Genomic DNA, 19,416 nt, shown 5'->3' with positions numbered 1-19,416 from the left:
AAAAAAAATACTTGGGAAAAAACACATATTTGGAAAAATGTGCACAACCCCCACCCACCCACCCACCCCACATACAGTTCTGAATTTCCGTGCAGCCTTAAAAACAAAAGCAACTTCCAAACGCATGCTGAAACAAGTCAGGATCAGTTTAAGCCTGAAAGTTTGACGGTCTTGACAAGAACAAAATCAACATATTCATCCATCCTTAATGTACTGCGGCCTTGGGTTTATGGAATGAACTTCACAGTTCTTTGAAGTCTGGCCCACGTGACTGCTTATTTGGATGGAGTACCGCAGGATCTACACTACTGCTTTAAAATGGTTTATAACAGTAGTGACAACTGTTGGGGCCCAGGACACACTCCATAAACAGTTTTCAAACCATTGTCAAAGTGTCATTTCCGGCTTGGTGTAGATCTGGTGTGATAAATATAGTGAATATGGTAAAGGGTGGAATATCAACTGACTTGGAAGAGAGTTGGTTAGCTGGCGGACAGGTGTGATGAGAAACTAATTGGTGGGAGACTGGTTAGGAGGCAGGACAATGAAAAAAGTTCAAGAGCTAAAAAGCTATTGGTAGCTTTTATATGAAGACTGCAAATACACATCTTCCAAATTGATAAGGGTGTGTACCTTCTGCGGGTATAGAAAGCACTCGCCACATTGGTGAGTGCTTTCTAGATCAGATGTAATAGTTCATTTCTTCTTCTTCTTCCCCTCAGAATGAGCAGGGGTTGATTTTATAATTCCTTTATCTGCCTCTCAGTGTTTGTGGATTTTTTTTAAAAAAAACAACAACACCTCTGTCAAACCGAACATGTAAACTAAGACAAAGGGAAGGTGAGTATAAAAATGTTCAATGCTGTAATTCAGTGTTGGCTAATGGGCTAGTCCTCACTTCAGTTTGACTGATGATCAGCAGTATGCAGCACAGACAAGGTAGTTCATCTGAGCGCTTTTCATAGCCACATCAACAGCAGGAGCTTTTGTTACTACAAAATCAACTTCAGAAGATCAATGATATATTTCTTATTCTATAAAATCTGAGTATTTTCCAGCGTAAAGTTTCGAGCACATATAATGACTTTTGGAAGTGATCCTCTGAGGACAAGTGCAAAGAAAAGATAGTGCTCGAATGGGTCATCTACATAATTTTTGAGGATTGCTACCACGAGTAGCAGAACTGGAGGCTGCTTCCCATGGAAGGTTGTGTCTTGCAATTGACAGTTCTACTTTACTAGAGCTGGCCATCTTTTCAATGGCCCTGGGGCTGTCTTGATGTCATCTTTGCCCTGGGGTGGCTCTGAGTCAGCGCTGCATCTGTTAGACGATGCAGCCACAGATTTGAAACCACCCCAGGGCATAGAGGCATGGCTGAAAAGTTGAGGACTTACCCAACTTACACCAGTTTTAAAATCTCTTCACTGGCTGCCAATTAGTTTCTGGGCGAAGTATAAAGTGTTGGTTATCATCTTTAAAGCCCAACATGGTTTGGGTCGAGGCTACCTGCGGGATCGCCTTCTCCCATACAATCTGCCCTGCACATTCAGGTTCTCTGGAAAGAATTTCCTTCAGCTAGCCAAAACTAGGCTGACAGGTATTACTCAGAGGACCTTCTCTTCTGCTGCTCCCAGACTGTGGAATGGCCTGCCGGAGGAGATTCGTCAACTTAACAGTCTTTTAGAATTTAAGAAAGTTATAAAGACTGATCTCTTCCAGCAGGCCTATCCAGTGGAATTTTAGGATGCTTTTAGGATGTGTGTGTTTTTAGGATGTTTTAACAACGTATACTAAATCAGTATTTTGTGTATTTTATACTTACTGCTGTTCCCCGCCTCGATCAAAATGGAGAGGCGAGTAAGTATTATTATTATTATTATTATTATTATTATTATTATTATTATTATTATTATTGCCAGAGTGAGATCAGCCCAGCCCTTCTGCCAGTCTGTGTTCACTTGGAGCCACTCTGGGGGCATTCTTGGGCAAAAGGAGACCTCCTATTAGTCACCAGAAGCCATGCGCACCGAAAGCCTAATAGCCACCGGAAAGCCATGCTGCCTCCCCTCATTAAGACAAGTTGCCACTGCTGCGCACCAGTGAGAGTGTGGGGTTTGGCAGTGGAGAGCTGCCAGCCCAGTGCTGTGAAGACAGCTCCACTGTTCCCACATGATTGAAGTAGATGTGGTTAGCCTTGCCACTGGAGAGCAATCTTATTGTGACAAGAAATCATTCCCCTTCCCCCCTTGTGATGCATTGTGTTATGCATTATAGTGTCAGGGGAGCAATCCAGAAGGTGATTGGGACCATGGGTCTGTTTTGGGGCTCATCCTTTTTAAAGTTGTTATAGTGGTTTTAAATAAATGTGCATATTGCATTTTTTGTGGTTTTTAATTTTTGTATATTGTTTTTAAGTGTTTTTATCTTACGTGAACCACCCAGAGAGCTTTGGCTATGGGGCAGTATACAAATGCAATAAATAAATAAATAAATAAATAAAAAGAATATTAGCAAAGGCATCCCTCACACTAAGGCAAGTGTAGTGGTCATGATTATTGGAACCAGAAATTGTCACTTTCCAGAACTTTGGTTTTCTGGTTTCTCTTAGAGAAAAGGCTGGTCCAAAATTCTCCTCCAAGTTGTTGTTGTTGTTATATTTATATCCCGCCTTTTGTCCAATGCTGGGCCTCAAGGCGGCATTACAAAATTTAAAATATATACATTAAAAACCTATAAATAGAGATATACAAAAGTTAAAACTATATTAAACGTATTCCAATAATAAAACATGTAAACATTTAAAATGACAATTTTAAAAGTCCTTGGCACAGACGAAGGTCTAGATCATTCACCAAAGGCCTGCCGGAACAAAAACCTCATCTAAAACTTCACCTTTCACAAAAGCAGGAAGTGATGTCCTGCTGCTTTATGGGAGGGGAGAACTTTCCCCAATTTTCAAGGAGGGGAGGGTACCACTCACCTTCCTTAAACTTATGAGGTGGCTGGTCATTTCCCAAGTTTTTCATCCTTGCTTTAATTTTTTTTTTAAAAGGGGGCCCACACCTCTCACAGTGACGCAAAACCCTCTCTGCAGCATTCTACCAGCCACGTTTCCTTCCCAGTGGCCATGCTAGACATTGTGTCACATCACTCCCAGGAAATGCAGCCTGTGGAAAGCTGCGGACAGATCTTTGTGTCATTATGAGCAGGGCACAGGGGAGGCTGGATTAAGTATTTAAAAATGCAAGGGGAAAAAACCACACCTCAGCCACCTGTGAGTGAGGTAAGCAGTAAACTTACACACACTGCAATTTTCAGTGGGATTTCCTTTCTCTCTCCCACTTTTCCATGTGTGTTTTTCAAATGTACACATTTCTCAAATGCAGAATGGTTTTGTGTGGGGTTTTGGGGCACAAATCACACTGCAAGCTCAGAAATGGATGGAGCTTGACCACAAATTGTGTTTGGGTCCACGTTCTGTTCTGAGAGGAGTGAATCGGGTAAATTCTGGTTAGAAAGTTCTGGTATTAACATTTAAAGCCCTAAACGGCTTGGGGCCGGGCTATCTGAAGGAACGCCTCCTCCCGTATGTTCCTGCCCAGATCCTAAGGTCATCCTCAGGGGCCCTTCTCTGCGAGCCCCTGCCAAAGGAAGTGAGGCAGGTGGCTACCAGGAGAAAGGCCTTCTCTGCTGTGGCACCCCGGCTGTGGAATGAGCTCCCTAAGGAGTTTCGCTTGGCACCTACATTATATGCTTTCAGACGCCAGGTGAAGACCTTTTTATTCTCCCAGCATTTTAACAGTCTATAAATAAATTTTAACTTGGAGTTTTAAATTTGTAATTTTGCATTGCTGCTGTTTTTATCTGGTTGAGCTTTTATATTGTATTTTATAGTATGGTTTTATACTGTTGATTTATACTTTGAATGTTTTTAATTTTTGTGAACTGCCCAGAGAGCTCCGGCTATTGGGCGGTATAGAAATGTAATAAATAAATAAATAAATAAATAATACTAATTTCATGTACATCCCGCACTCTAATCCAAGGTTGTTTTTGTTGTTCAATTTGTTATGTTGCAATATATGTAAATCAGAAAGAAATTGGATCCTTTTCTGAGCTAATCTAATGTGCCTCTTCCCACATTACCTGTCACCAAACACATCCCTCTTCTCTTTATGTATCAGTCCAATGGCAGTGGTACATTGTACAGAGCCGGAGTGTGTATCCTCTCCCACTGATGAAAGCATTATTGTCATCGTGCCATTGCTAACTGCAGTTTAGAGATACAAAGAGCCTTTGAAGGTGTACGGCAGTGTGATTTCTTCTCTCTCTTTTTTGTGAATTTTCTTAGCAAGATGTATTTTTAATGTGGTCTGTGTTTTGTTATTTGAATTTTTGTTATTATAAGTGACCAAGGGAGCCATCCTATGACCCTTATGCAGCATCTGAGGAGCCATAGGCTTGTTTGATGACCCCTCCCTCCAAGCTCAGAGAGAGCACTCTGACCTCAGAGGGGGGAATCAGAGATCTGCCACCACCCCTATTCCCTACCCCCTCCAGCCAGTGGGGAAAGAACCAAACTGGCTGGCCTCCAAGGTCAAGAACATGACCTCAGAGAGGGCTAAAAGAGGGAATTTCAGTGAGTGGGAAGGGGAGGAGACTGGAGAGGTCAGGATATGAGCTATCCTGAGTCTCTGCAAGGCTCTTTCCCTCATCTTCCAAAATGCCTTTACTAGAAAGGCAAAACAAAAACCCCTATAGCCAAAAATGCAGGGTGGGAGAATGGGGAGACAAGATCTCCTCCACTTCCCCTCTTGCCCTACATAGGATGATTATAAGCTTCTGAGTTCAGGGGCTTACAATCATCAAGGGCGCAAGCAATAGGATTGTGGCCTAACCCCATCATTCAAATATTATTATGTGCAGGATGTGACCCGTTTTAAAACAAGATACTAATTATGCATTCCATTCTAAGTGTGTGGATAGCCCCAGCAAGTTCACCAAATTTAACAAGAAAGGGCACTAAGAAATCTGTGGTTTTCCTGTCTATGAATAATTCTGGTGCAGAACAGTATGATAATTTGTATGATGGCACTTTCAATTATATTTAAAATTCACAGAATGCTCTGTAAAGTGTTCTGACGGTGGGCATACATCACCTGAATTAATGCATTTAAAATGCTGAAATATGAAAATACAGATTAAGATCCAATTTCTTACCAACACAGTGGTAAATTCTCTCTGAACGTGACCTCACCTTCTCCTCACATGTGTGTGAAGATTGAAGTGAAAATGGATTGGAAATGCTTCCACGGTGGCACCTACCATCCCTGAGACATCCGCATGTCAAACCAAAATAGAATGAGTTACTGAACAAGATAAGAACAATGTTTTCCCTATGGCCAGTCAGGAAAAAAAGGAAAAGGGGGAAAAAAAGGCTTTTGCAATAAAGTGAGTCCGGACCATTTATTTTGTACATGTGTCAAGGAACTAGATCTATCTGGCAAGGTTTTCTCTGTAAATTTTACATCTGCTTCCCAGAGAATATATTCAATGGAACATTAGTTGTGAAAGCCATGTAAAATCCCCTCCCAACCATCTTTTGAAGAATCTTTGTACAACACAAAATACAACCGAGCTTTCAGCTTTTTAGCTGTTTGTGGATTTGCTTGAACTTGACCAATAGATTTAGGTCATTGCCCCGGCATCTGACCAATCCCCCCCTTTTTTTTTCTGTCAAGTGTATTCAATAAATAATATAGCAAGGGGTTCATCAGTGAGCAGAGAGCAAGGCAGAGTACAGAACCCCCAGCAGTGCTGGCTCCAGGTTTCTGAGGGCCCTTTGGCAAGACAACCTCAACAGGGCCCCTCCCTCAGTGACTAGTCTTAATCTTAATTGTTATTTATTATGGTCGCAGACCAGCAAAATCAACAACAAAACATGCAAGGGATAGATAAAAAGTGATATAAAAACAAAATACAGCTTAGTGAGTTACTTCTCTCAGAAGGATTGCAGCGTTATTTTTCTAATTTGCATTGAGGTCATGAGAAACTTAGAGACCCTTTCAGTGATATGGGAGGACACATCCCAGTGATTAGTCTATCTTCTCACTGCAGTTGACACCAGCTGCTACTGTTCCTCATCTTCCTTCTCAGAATTGCTGTCTCTTGCTTGCTGGACAGGCAGAGAACCAGTCAGTAAGTTGGCAGTGGCATCTCCTGCTGCTCTTTCCCAACACCACCATCACCTGGGCCAGAGCGAGAGGCAGGTGAACAAGCAGATTGTAATGGGGAAGAGGAGGAATTACTCCAGGGGGTTCTTGTCAGGTGCCCACCTGTGGTGGTCCTTCACTGAAGCCCTACCTTCAATGTAGTCTTGGAATGTGTTAAAGCAATTTTAGGTACCATTAAAGGCTGTCAAATGTTAAATTATTTGTTGGAAACTATTTGTTCAGATTTTTTATTTTTTTTACCTCAGGCAACAAATGCATTTGGCCAACCCTGAAGAACCCTTCTTAGCAACTAGGATTTCCCTGAAGGGCTGTTTATTTCTCCTTCCTCTCTCCTTCACCACAGTGAGTCAACATTCATTTACTTGTAAATGTTGAGTTGTATCCAATGGGATCTGCCCATTTATGGAAGGCTCTTCAACTCAGCAGAGGCTAGTGTCAATAGTATGGTGCTGGGAGTGATTTTTCCCAAATCCCCTCCACCCTGCACCCTGCAATCTGCTCTTTTAGAACAGTGTGGGAGGTGACACATTTACAAATAAATGGGCTACAAGAAGGAAGGGGGAATCAGTAAAAAAAAAAATGCTTCCAGCACCATTCTGTTGGTGGAAGCCAATTGAATTGTTCTGTAAGCATATGCAGTTGAGCCACGTATTGGGAGATGTACACACACAGTCCCAAATATAGGAATGTTCTAGAGCTCAGCTCTTCTGGCTGGCTAACCGATGCCCAGGTATAAGTGCTCAGTTGGCTTCCCTGGAGTTTGCAACAGACCAGAACAGGGGTGGGGAAACTGAGGCTCTAGAAATATTGTGGGATTCCAACTCCCATCAGCCCCAGTCAGGATGGGCAATGGTCAGTGGTGATGGCATTTGGAGCCCAGCATCATCTAGAGGGCCACAAGTTGCCCACCCCTGGACTAGAGAATTCTAGTCCTTCCATGGCAGGAAAGGTGGGCAGAATGTTTGACTGCACAATATGCACTCAGACAACAACAGACAAATAAGCAGTACTGTCCTCTGCATCTTCATAACCACTGAATTGTGCTTGACAAAGCTTGAATCGGATGATCAAGCTGCTGCTTCAGACACCTCCAGTTTTGGCATGGCACACCTCACTATAGCTACAAATGGCCAAGATATTGTGGAATGGCCTTAACCAGCAACGGGTCAAGGCATCTCATTGTTTTGTTGCAGATGTGGTTTGCCTCTAGGATTCACTTTAAGGAATCTCTGCATAGACCACAGTAAATGTCCTCTCCAATTTTCTGCAATATTTTGTACAATCCAGGGAGATAAAATAAAATAGCCAAAGAATAACTGGGCTTCAGCACCACCTTCTCTTTATGCTACCCTATATGCTAACCTAAGGAAACAGCCAAAATAAGATCAATGGTTTCCATTGGCTGAAGTAGCTTACTTGTCATCTATCTTCAACAAAAGAAGATACTGTGAACACTTAGCTCAAGAAGCCCAAGAACATCCGGTGAACATTAAATATATAAGTGGCCACCACGTGGGCAGTACTGTCAGGGACAATTAGCCTTTGGAGATGGATACAGGAAGAGAAGAGGCTGGTAAAATAAAACATAGGGCAGATAGCTACAGAAAGCAGGAGGAGGATCAGTCAGAAGAAGAGAACAAGGTTGTGGTTGAGATAAAGACTCATAGCCTAAAGCGAGCCTAGAAGAGAAAGGACCTGAAGACATTAGCTTCGGAAGGGTGTTTCAGAAGGATTGTGCTTAAAGACACAGCAAAGCTTTAGCAGGCAGGCAACTGAGGATGCAATCCTATGCACGTTTAGACCAAAAGATGTCCTACAACGCCCGGCAGTCCCCAGCCAACCATACTGGCTAGGAATTCTGGGAGTTGTAGGGGGGGGGTTCTGACTAAACATGCATAGGATTACACCCTGAGATTTTGAAATGCCAGTCTTCAATCTCATGATCCTGATCTAGGTGAAGTCCTCATTTGGGATGAACATTCATCAGACCAAGAAAGAACAGAACACCACTCTAGAAACCTCCTAGCACTGGCTAGGATGGAAACAGTAGAAAAATTAGGCTCTGTAAATAAAGAGGGTGTTATCTTAATAACTTCATTAATTATACTTATACTTTGTATAATCAAGACACAACATCTGATGTTATAACTTTTTATCTTGCAGTAATATTTTTTTATCTGCAATCTACAAATAAATGCTAGTTGTACATATATTAAGCTTTGTCTCAGTTGTGGTCCAGCCTCACATCTACTCTGCAGTCTCACACCTACTCTACAGGAGGCTACTATGAAGCAATATGAAATCAAGGAAGTGTTTATTTAATGTATGTTGTTAGCAGCAGACGTTCATTAGCAAGTTTGCATTAGAAGGAGTGTGTGTGTGTGATATAAAAAAATTCAAACTGCAATTAAATGGAATGCCAATGTTACAAATTTATAGGACAAAGATAATCACTGCTACACCAGGCAAATGTACCATGTCTTTCACAACAACGTGTAGGTTAATTAGGGAATCATTTGTTCTGTCCTCTAGGCTGTCCTAATCCAGCTACCATAACCCATACTGGAAATTGAACAAATGTGATGCCAGATGGTTTTAATTCAGAGTTAGCCTGTGAGAAACACACCTGTGACTAACTTAAAGTGGAAAGTACCCTTTGCCTAGTCTATCACTGCAGCTTTTACTTTTTTTACATATTTAACAGATTTGTACCCCACTGTTCTACCAAAAAAATGGCAGTCAAAGTGGCTTCACACAACACACACACACACACACACACTCTCTATATATATATTACATACACACTCAAAGCTATGTGCCCAGTCTTTCATTCAGCAATAGGTAATCTGCATTGCAGTAGCTGGGACTACTCAGGCTCCTAAAATTAAGTTCATAAACAGAGTCTCATGGATCTTTCACACAGGCCTCATCTACACCAAGTAGGATATTGCACTATGAAAGCAGTATGAAAGCGGTATATAAAAGGCAGGAGCCACACCAAGCAGGATGTAGCACTATGGAAACGGTATATGGTATGTGTCAATGGGCCCCAACAGTTGTCAGTGCACTTCAATGCTGCTACAAAGCAGTAGTGTGGCTCCTGTCTTTTATATATCACTTCCATAGTGCAATATCCTGCTTGGTGTAGATGAGGCCACAGTCATAGGGTGACCATATGAAAAGGAGGACAGGGCTCCTGTATCTTTAACAGTTGTTGTTGTTGTTATTATTATTATTATTATTATTATTATTATTATTATTATTATTATATTTGTGTCCCGCCTTTTGCCCAATGCTGGGCCTCAACGCAGCCTTACAAAGTTTAAAATATACATGGGGGGGAGGGAAACAAAACCATAAACAATTAAAAAAAATACACAACAAAATTATAAGACATTAACATAGATGGAGGGCTGGATTATTCTCCAAAGGCCTGCTTGAACAAAAAAGTTTTAGCCTGCTTCCGAAAGCCCATCAAGGAGGGAGCCAGCCTAGCTTCCCCAGGAAGAGAGTTCCAGAGCACCGCAGCAGCCACCGAGAAGGCCCTCTCCCATGTTCCTACCAAGCGTGCCTGTGAAGAAGGTGGGACTGAAAGAAGGGCTTCTCCAGAAGATCGCAAAGCATGGGCAGGCTCATAAGGGAGAATATGTTCTTTCAAATAACCTGGACCCGAACCATATAGGGCTTTATAGGTCATAACCAGCACTTTGAATTGTGCCCGGAAACAGACTGGAAGCCAGTGGAGCTGTTTCAACAGGGGAGTTGTGTGCTCCCTGTAACCAGCCCCGGTCAACAATCTGGCTGCAGCTCTTTGAACCAGCTGGAGTTTCCGAACACTCTTCAAAGGCAGCCCTACGTAGAGCGCGTTACAGTAATCCAATTGGGATGTAACTAAGGCATGTGTCACCGTGGCCACATCCAACATCTCTAGGAACGGGCGCAGCTGGCGCACTAGCTTTAACTGTGCAAATGAAGTCCTGGCCACCGCCGAAACCTGGGCATCCAGGCTCAGGGCTGAATCCAGAAGTACACCCAAGCTGCGGACCTGCGTCTTCAGGGGGAGTGTAACCCCATCCAACACAAGCTGAATCCCTATTCCCTGATCTGCCTTTCGACTGACCAGGAGCACCTCTGTCTTATCTGGATTAAGCTTCAATTTGTTTGCCCTCATCCAATCCATTACTGCTGACAGACACCAGTTTAGCACAGAAACTGCTTCCTTGGAATTGGGTGGAAAGGAGTAGTAGAGTTGGGTGTCATCAGCGTACTGATGGCACCGCACCCCACAACTCCGGATAACCTCTCCCAACAGTTTCATGTATATGTTAAATAGCATGGGGGAGCCCTGAGGGACTCCACAGGCCAATGGCCAAGGGTGAAATTCCCTCTTCATCACAACATTTAAAGCTGCAGGAGCTATACTAGAGTGACCAGATTTTAAAAAGGGCAGGGCACCTGCAGCTTTAACTGTTGTGATGAAGAAATTCCACCAGGTTCTCCATATATACAAGTGACACCTGCTGGAATACCCTTTTCAGTACAACTGTTAAGGATACAGGAGCCCTGTCCTCCTTTTCATAGGGTCACCCTACACAGTCACATATGTTGCCACTTGCAATACAAACAGGCAGCTCCAGATGCACATCAGAAGTGGTTTTTGTGGACATAAGTGGCTCCCCATGCATTGTTTTCCTAATTGTTTTGTCAATAGGCAATGTGTTGTTGTTTTTTGATATTCAGAGGCATGAACACAACAATGGGGGAAGGACAGGAGTAAGGATGGATGGATTCACCTCCATCCATTCTTGCCAGGTGCTCTCTGAGCTGCTGCTCCTGACCCACCCCTGCTCACTGTGTGAGCTGCAGGAGCACTCAACAAAATGCATAAGTGACAGTCGTAAGGGGGCATTTATGCAACATTACAGTTATAAATGGATCCTTCATGGCTGTAAAGTTGCGTAAACGGCCCCTTACAGCTGCCATTAAAGTAATATTACATTTCTGGAAAACCCCAAGCTGCCATTTTTATGCAAAATGGCAGATTGCTAAAGGGGGGATGGACAAGCAGCCAGAGCATGTGGGACTTTACGATCGGTTCCAGTAAGTGGTGGTGGCTCAGCAAGGGGGGAAGTCAAAAGGCCAAGCAGGGAGGACTCTGTTTTAATATACTCAGAATCGGCAACCCAGAGGTTACCATTTCCGTCTCTAATTAGTTTCAATGGACATCTACCAAATTTTCCCCCAAAAAATTGCCTTGTTGAGGGGCATCTGTTTCCCACTTGAGTATTTGTAACTGATTAGATAGGTAGGACAGACAGACGAACAGACAGACAGATGACACTGAATTAATTCCCCCCAAAATCATGTCCCTTAATGAAAAGCATCACATTAAAGATGATCAGGCCCTTGCACTGCAGTGAACATGTTCACTATTTAGTGTTAGCTTCAATTTAATTAATATAGGACCGTCTAACAACAGTTCTACATACCACAGCACTACAAGGATAGTACACTCAATTATGGACTCCCATTTAAGTCCTCTGGCTTGCAAACAGACTCAAATGCCATCATAATACTGTAACTACAAAGGATTGTGAATTGTAGGAAGAAGACAAAATACCAATGCAAATTAAAAATTATTATAGAGAACAGACACAACACCAACAAAGTAGTTACCATGGAAATTACCATGGGAACAGAATGCAATAGAACTACCCCAAAAGAGAAAAGGTTAGGTGAGTCTGTGTCTAGCAATGAAACAAGATATTCATGTCATTTCTTCGCTAAACTGTTTGTCTTTAATTATGGTGGAGTTAAACTTATCCATTCTTACTAATATGGGCATGAGATTCATGCAGCAATTACTTAGTTTATGGGCTTTAAACACCTGAACTAATTTCTCAGGGACAGTACATCTTCAGACTCCTCCATCATTGACTGATCTTCCCACACAAGCAGAAAAAAAATGATATTCAAAGATTGTTCAAGATCTGCCAGTAAGTGTTAATAGCAGAGAAATCCGCAAATCAGAAATGTACCATATGTCCCCTGTTTCTAGTGTTTCCTTGAACTTGCTCATCAGTTTTGTGAAAGTCGCCTCATCAAAAAGTTGCGAGAGGATGGGGGAAGGAAAAGCTGAAGCTTTCCATTTGAAGTTGAGAGCGTTATTGACCAAATAAAATTGGAGATCTTCCAACTTGTTATAGGTGCTAATGATTCATGTGCGCTATTTTCAAAGGAAGGAAGAAACCTCTGCAGTTTGACTTTTCTGTCAGAAAGTCAAGCTGTTCTTTGAGTTTTGGAGTACTATCATCTTTCTGAATATGCAAGGGCAGCAAGTGAAGGTGGCAGAAGACAGATCTGATGATGTGTGTGCCATCTTCAGAACAACATATCTCCTTATATTATTGAATAATAATATAATAAATGCTTCATTTGAAAAGGTTTAGGCTTCCTTTGCACTACTGTTCTCGAGGCCCCATCCACTCTTTCACAAATTCTTAGCTTAACTCAGCAGAGAGAGAAACCTTGTGTGTGTGTTTTTGATAGGGATGTATGAGAAATAACTCAGTTCATTTTTGTCCAGGATATTCCCAATTCACACCTCCCAGACCCATACACAGATATGAACACTACTTGTAGTTGAAGTCCAATGCAATTCCTGGGGGGAAAAGACGTGTTCCAAACTTGTGTGCAATTGGGGGGGGGGGGAACATGTACATGGAAAATACGTGCACACAATTAATGGGTGACAAATACATCCATTTCAAAAAGGCACCCAACTGGTGCTTACATTTAGGGTGGAAACAAATCTTGCAATCTGATATGGACACAAATAGGGATGTAAGAATCTTTTATAATCCATTGCATTTGTGTCTTGTGGGTTGTCAGGTGTTGTCGACTCTGTCAACTGTTCATTGATAGATGTACGGCATCCCCCCCCCCCGCCTGGCCAAAGAAATATACAAAAAAAAACCTGCCAGAATTTCTGGAACTTTCACTGGTACATAACATTTTGCATACTTTTCTTATGTCATTGTAAAATCAGTGAGCACACACACAAACACATACACTCACATAAAAGATTGCTATAATGCAGAGGCGGAAGAGCTGACAGACATGAGTAAAGCATTAAGTTTTTGTTTATAAAAGTCATATACATTGTTCATAGAATCATAGAATAGTAGAGTTGGAAGGGCCCTATAAGCCGATTGAGTCCAACCCCCTGCTCAATGCAGGAATCCACCCTAAAGCAAACTTGAAAGATGGTTGTCCAGCTGCCTCTTGAAGGACTCTAGTTGTCTTTTTATGTGGCTTCCTTAGTTTTGCATGACCAAAGTTGCATACAATTTTGGAAAGTTAAAATAGTGGTACACAAGTCCACGGAATCTGCACAACTCTGAAAAGCTGGTCTTCTGCAGTTTCCATTGGCCAGATTCATAGAAATCTGGTATCATCTGGATCCTTTGTGGATTTCTCTGAGATTCCTAGATATAAGTTTGAACAAGCTTTGAGGTGGAATTCAAAGAGCCTTGACATGCTCAGTTTTTGCTGATTCACATTTCCCTAGCTTTTGATATTGTGTTTTAAAAAAAGATTTTTAAATAATATATGGACCTGATAAAAGTTTGAGAAGTGTGTAAAGGGTGCACAGTTTGCACACTGAATAAACAAGGAACTGCTTGAAAGTTTTTGTAAAGAAAGAGCTACTGTTTGTGAGGGGAAAAACAACAACATAACTTTTTAAAGTCAGTTACTCAGCATCCAGAAATAAATGGCACAACTGTGGTTTGCTACAAAAAATATTTCATATAGCTGCCAACTTACATTTAGAATTATTACCATATCCACCCACCCAAAACCTCTTTTATCACTCATTTCCATCAAGATGCATTCCAGCTGTTTCACACAGAAAACCTTCTACAAACATCCCGAGAAAAGCAAGAAAAACAATGGCAAGAGCATAATTTCTACAGCTTTCAAGGCTCAGAAAGTAAATTCTCTTGGCAAGCAACCTTATATTATTTTATGGAAGTGGTGGCATTGATAGTGTTGTTGAATGCAATGCCATGCAAAAGAAAGATATATTAAAGCCATGGTGTTATAATTTGAGGGAAACATCCCCCAAATCATTAGTCTTGTGTCAATCAAAGGACTAATTGATTTATTATGGCATAAGCTTTTGTCCACTGTAGTCCACTTCATCAGATGCATGAAGTGTTATCCTGAGTTTCAGGTATTCCTGAGTTGCAGGCTTTACTTTGCAAACATTAAATAATTTGAAAATGATAAATTACTGGGTGAGGGATCACATTGAACTTTAGATAAAACCATAAAATGAATATGCCATAGGGTTTCTTCTTCTTCTGGCCCTAAAATTATCTCTGTTCCCATCACAACATGTATATTAATAATGTAGAAATGATAACGTATTAGATGCTGTCTTCAAATCTCAGAAATTCAACTTCATCTCTTTTCACTTCCACTAAGCAGTCTGTTCAGACATTGTTACTTAGGTATATACCTAAGGTGTTTTAAGTAGAGTTCTGCAAGAATGTTTTTCAGGTCCCTTTAACAACAACGTCCACCTCCGATTTTGGGGGCTATAGCTCAACTTGCCACCATTTCCTGCTGTGTGCAGGAGTATTGCAATAAAAATGCCCACTAAATGGGCCACTTATTTGTTGCTTGCTTCCTCTTTCTTCCTTGTGTGAAGAAAGAGGAAGTTGTTCTTTGCTATTGTGGGACAGCAGCAGAAGGCCAAAACGCTGGTAGGGAAATGTGATTCCCCACCCACACTCCTCATCTGATAACACTCTGAATCTTCTATTTCATTTCTATTACATTTAATCCTGTCCTCTCTCGGAGGTTTTTCAGCTGGTCTTCAGGTATCAATAACGTTGGTATTTTGGGTCTGAAACATAGTACAGTTTTTGGATACTTCAACCCTCTGGACACTGCATACAAATTCTGATTCAGCATAGAGGCTGGGATGCATGAGTAAATGAGAGTCTCATAATGTCTGCTTCTCCAAAGCCCCATCACCACCATGGAGTGCCTGTTGAGTAATAACGGACAGCACAAGGAATTGTATCCCAGACTATGTACATTTTCATAATTGCTATCAATGTATAGGATCCATCAGTGTCATATCACTAGCCCAATTGACATTGCACTAGCGTAAGCCAAGGCTTGCAGAACGCCTATAGCACTGGCTAGCACAACAGGTTTCTCTGGAAACCTCTCATGCTAACAAGCACTATTGACATTGCACAAGTATATATCTACCCTAGCGTAATGTAGTGTTAATTGTACCACTACCAAGATACCCTTGGGTCCTAACCATTTATTCTTAACACGGAACTTGAGCTTCTTGTGAATTTTGTTGGTAGGACAGAACATAGAGAAAAGTTCGTATTTTCATAAATTCAATGAGTGCCTCATGGGGATGATGATTATTCAGAAGGAAGCAAAGGAATAGGGTCCATCCCATTATTAAAATGCTGCCAGTCTCTGGGACTGTGTGCCATGTGCATACTATATCAGATTAAATAAAAGGTAAATCTACTTGTGCGATACAGATGTTGGCAGCCTTATCTCAGAAATGTACAACTAAGACCAGTTTGTAAGAACATTTGGCTTAATAGATTCGTTTGACATCACAGAGGGGATAATCCTCTTTGCAGATCACAATGGCACTGTACAAAGAAAACAAAATTATTCAAAGGAGGATTTTCTAAATGAACAGTTGACAATAAGCTGAAGGCGACAACAACAAAAATGCAAGAGATTCTGTCGTTATTGTCATTTTACAGTACTTTAGGCATGTTACTTGAAACAATTAAACATGTTATATAACAAGACAAAGACAAATATGGTGAATAAATTCCACATGGAATAATATCTGCGTCTCTGCCTTTCTCTGGGTGTATACTGAATGTCACTTTGTCCTAGAACTTCATGGTAATCAGCAAATACACAGTTCTTTAGTTCCGTCCTACACATTGGCTGCTAATTTGTCCAGGGCTATGAAGCAGACACTGCACCAGTGTGCTTTATCGGTATAGCCACTGTGTCAGGTGGCCAGGGCAAAAAATTGCTATACTCTCTGCTGAATTACAGCACTACCACTGCAATTGGCCAGGGGATGGATTTGTTTTTTCCCCAAAACTTAAATCGAGTTCATCTCAAATTTTGAGAATTTCCCTAGGCTTAAGATTGATTCATCCCAAACTTTATTTATTTTTACTTTTTAAAAAAAGTTTACAAGAAATTTCCTAAGTGTTCTTGCGCACACTTCCTCTAATAAATGCAATTTTGTAAGCATTTTGGCCTCATACACACAGTTTTTGCAAGCAATTTACCCAAGAGAATGTATATTTGAACATTATTTTCTCTAAAGTACATATTTTTGAACATATTTTTGATTCAAGAACCAGCTGCAAGTATATATAGCAGGAACTGTAACGCTTGGCTGTAGCTGTTTTGCTGGCCTATACCATGGGTTTTCATATTTGTTATAATTATAGGGCAGCAACTCATGCTGTACCTGCACCCCTGCTGATTGTGTTGTGCCAGTGAGACCCAGTACTGGTGCAACAGTAAGCTAGCGTTTCCTAGAGCAACCCTGGAAATGAACTGAAACTCTGGTTTCCAGGATGTAAAAGGTCAGAGGATCTCCCTTCTCCAAACTCTGTGACTTAGCCCATTCTGGAAATGAGTGTTTTGTCTCATTTTGGTTGTATTCAGAAGTGCTAACATCCTGTTGTGCCAGAGGTGGGTCCCGCTAGTGCACAGCCAGTAGTGGATACTGCCTATTACCCATCCCACTCCAGCAAAAAAGTCAATAGAAGGACCCCTGCTGCAACAACAACAACAAAAAATGGTCTATGTAAACCTCTCCCAACACAGCCAAGAAATTTCACAGTTCTTTTGGCTTCCCTTCAGATTATTCTGATGTTTCCGGAGGACAAAACCACAAATTTGCTTTGAATTTTGCTTTAGGTAAAATCAAGTGACAGCCGAGGGGAGTATAGCAAGACCAATTTCACTAGCTGAAACTTCTCATCACTCGATTTTGCTTGAAGGGGAACTTTCACAGTCGCTGCAGGCAAAACGTTGTTGCCAGCTACTTTTATTTTAAAAGGATGGCATTAGAATTAAGGAACAAAAAGAGGAGTTGTGCAGTTTTAAATGCTTGGGTTTCAAGTTAGCTTTCTTTTCTTACCTCCTAGAAATTTAATGACACTTTTCAGAATTTTCTCCACATTTTCTTCACGGTTATTTTTTGTGGCAGCTACATTCCTTCCCCTCAATGCCCTGGAGTGATGCTAGGTAGATGGGGCATTGTGGTGGATGCAAAATGGGAGCCAGCTGGTCACCAGTACACCTAGGGGTGACCACATTACACCAGTTTTAAAATCTCTTTACTGGCTGCCAATTAGTTTCCGAGCAAAGTATAAAGTGTTGGTTATCACCTTTAAAGCCCTACATGGTTTGGGTCCAGGCTACCAGTGGGATCGCCTTCTCCCATACAATCCGCCCCCCACACTCAGGTCCTCTGGGAAGAATCTACTTCAACTAGCAAAAACTAGATTAACAACTGTTACCCAGAGGACCTTCTCTTCTGCTGCTCCCAGACTGTGGAATGGCCTGCCGGAGGAGACTCGTCAACTTAACAGTCTTTTAGAATTTAAGAAAGTTATAAAGACTGATCTCTTCCAGCAGGCCTATCCAGTGGAATTTTAAGATGTTACAAAAATGTTTTTAGGGTGTTTTTAACAATGTGTATTATGTTTTAATTGAGAGTGGATCTACACATAAGTGAATAAACCTCTTATAAATGTTTTTAGTTTATAAGAGGCTTATGAGTTTAAGCATAGAAAAATAAGAAATTGAGAGAAACAAAAATTGACAGATAACTGAAAGTTTTGCATGCCCTCCCCAAAAGTTCTCTATGGAGAACTATTGGCTGGGCCATAATGATTTATTCAATAGCTGCTTAATTGTGAGCAGTGAATTTTGTTAGAGTGAAGTTCAAGTTAGAGTTGGCTTTTACTACCATCAGTAGGTAGAAACTCAGCTAAGGCCTTAGCTAGACCTACCTGCTATCCTGCGATGGAGGAGGAAAGATCTTGTGTTGTGTTTAACACGAGATCCCTGCTTCATTTACATGCAATGACCACGGAAGGAGAGGAGTCACACCCGCCATTTTTATTTTTAAAGGGGCAGCAGCGCACGAATGCTTGTCTGCAAAAGGTAGGTAATTTTTTAAATTTTAATTATTTTCCCCGCTGCCCCCACTCTACCCCGATGGGCGCAGCATTCCTGAGGAGCGCTGCGCCCCATGCACGGCTCCTGGCAAGGAATCGCGCAGAGCCGGGTCAACCCGCGGAACCCGGCCACACGTTCCGCGGTCTCGGGCTCAGCCCGGGACCGCAGAAAAACCAGGGCCAAAGGGGAGGGTGAGATCCCGGGGCAAGGGAGGGATCATCTGTTCCTGATCCCGGGATCCCCTGTGCATCATGTGGATGCACAGGGACGATTCCAGGGTTTGCCCCGGGATAAAGCCCTGTCTAGCTATGGCCTAAGAGTGTTAGCCAAGTCTGTCATGTATTCCAAAACAAAGATCTGTTTACAGTCAGTGATGCTAGCAACCCCATCCACTCACCTCATGCAACTGAAAAATCCTCTACCCTCATGTAGAAGAGGAAATAAATTATTCAGGCCTACTGAATGAGAAATCCTTCATATAAGTTTGTAAGCTGGCAAAATGTCTGAGCAACAAAAGCCAGTCACAGTCAGCAAAATCTTTTTTCCTCGAGGATCTGTATTCTTTATAGCAAGGAAGTAAAATAAAATATTAAAGTCACAAAAAATATTCCAGTCATGACTAGGACAAACCTACATTTCCTGAAATACCCTCTGTTCTGTGTTTGAATTTGAAGCAACCTTCCTCAGCATGTGATGTTTTGATTTTGTGTGCAAAATGTGAAAAGGAACATTGGTAGTGTTTTATATTGACTGTGGCCCTGTGTCCTACTTTACAGGAAACAGTCCTCTAAAAGAAGGGTTGTCAGAGGACAGTCCTCTATTTGAAGTTGTCCTCTATTGCAGGGTGTATCTATTCAAACTCCCGTTAAAGATGAAGAACCATAAAAAGGGTAATAAGCAGGGATCCTGA

This window comes from Elgaria multicarinata, chromosome 2, assembly GCF_023053635.1.
Source record: "Elgaria multicarinata webbii isolate HBS135686 ecotype San Diego chromosome 2, rElgMul1.1.pri, whole genome shotgun sequence".
Lineage (NCBI taxonomy): Eukaryota > Metazoa > Chordata > Lepidosauria > Squamata > Anguidae > Elgaria > Elgaria multicarinata.
This window is presented reverse-complemented; position numbering follows the sequence as displayed.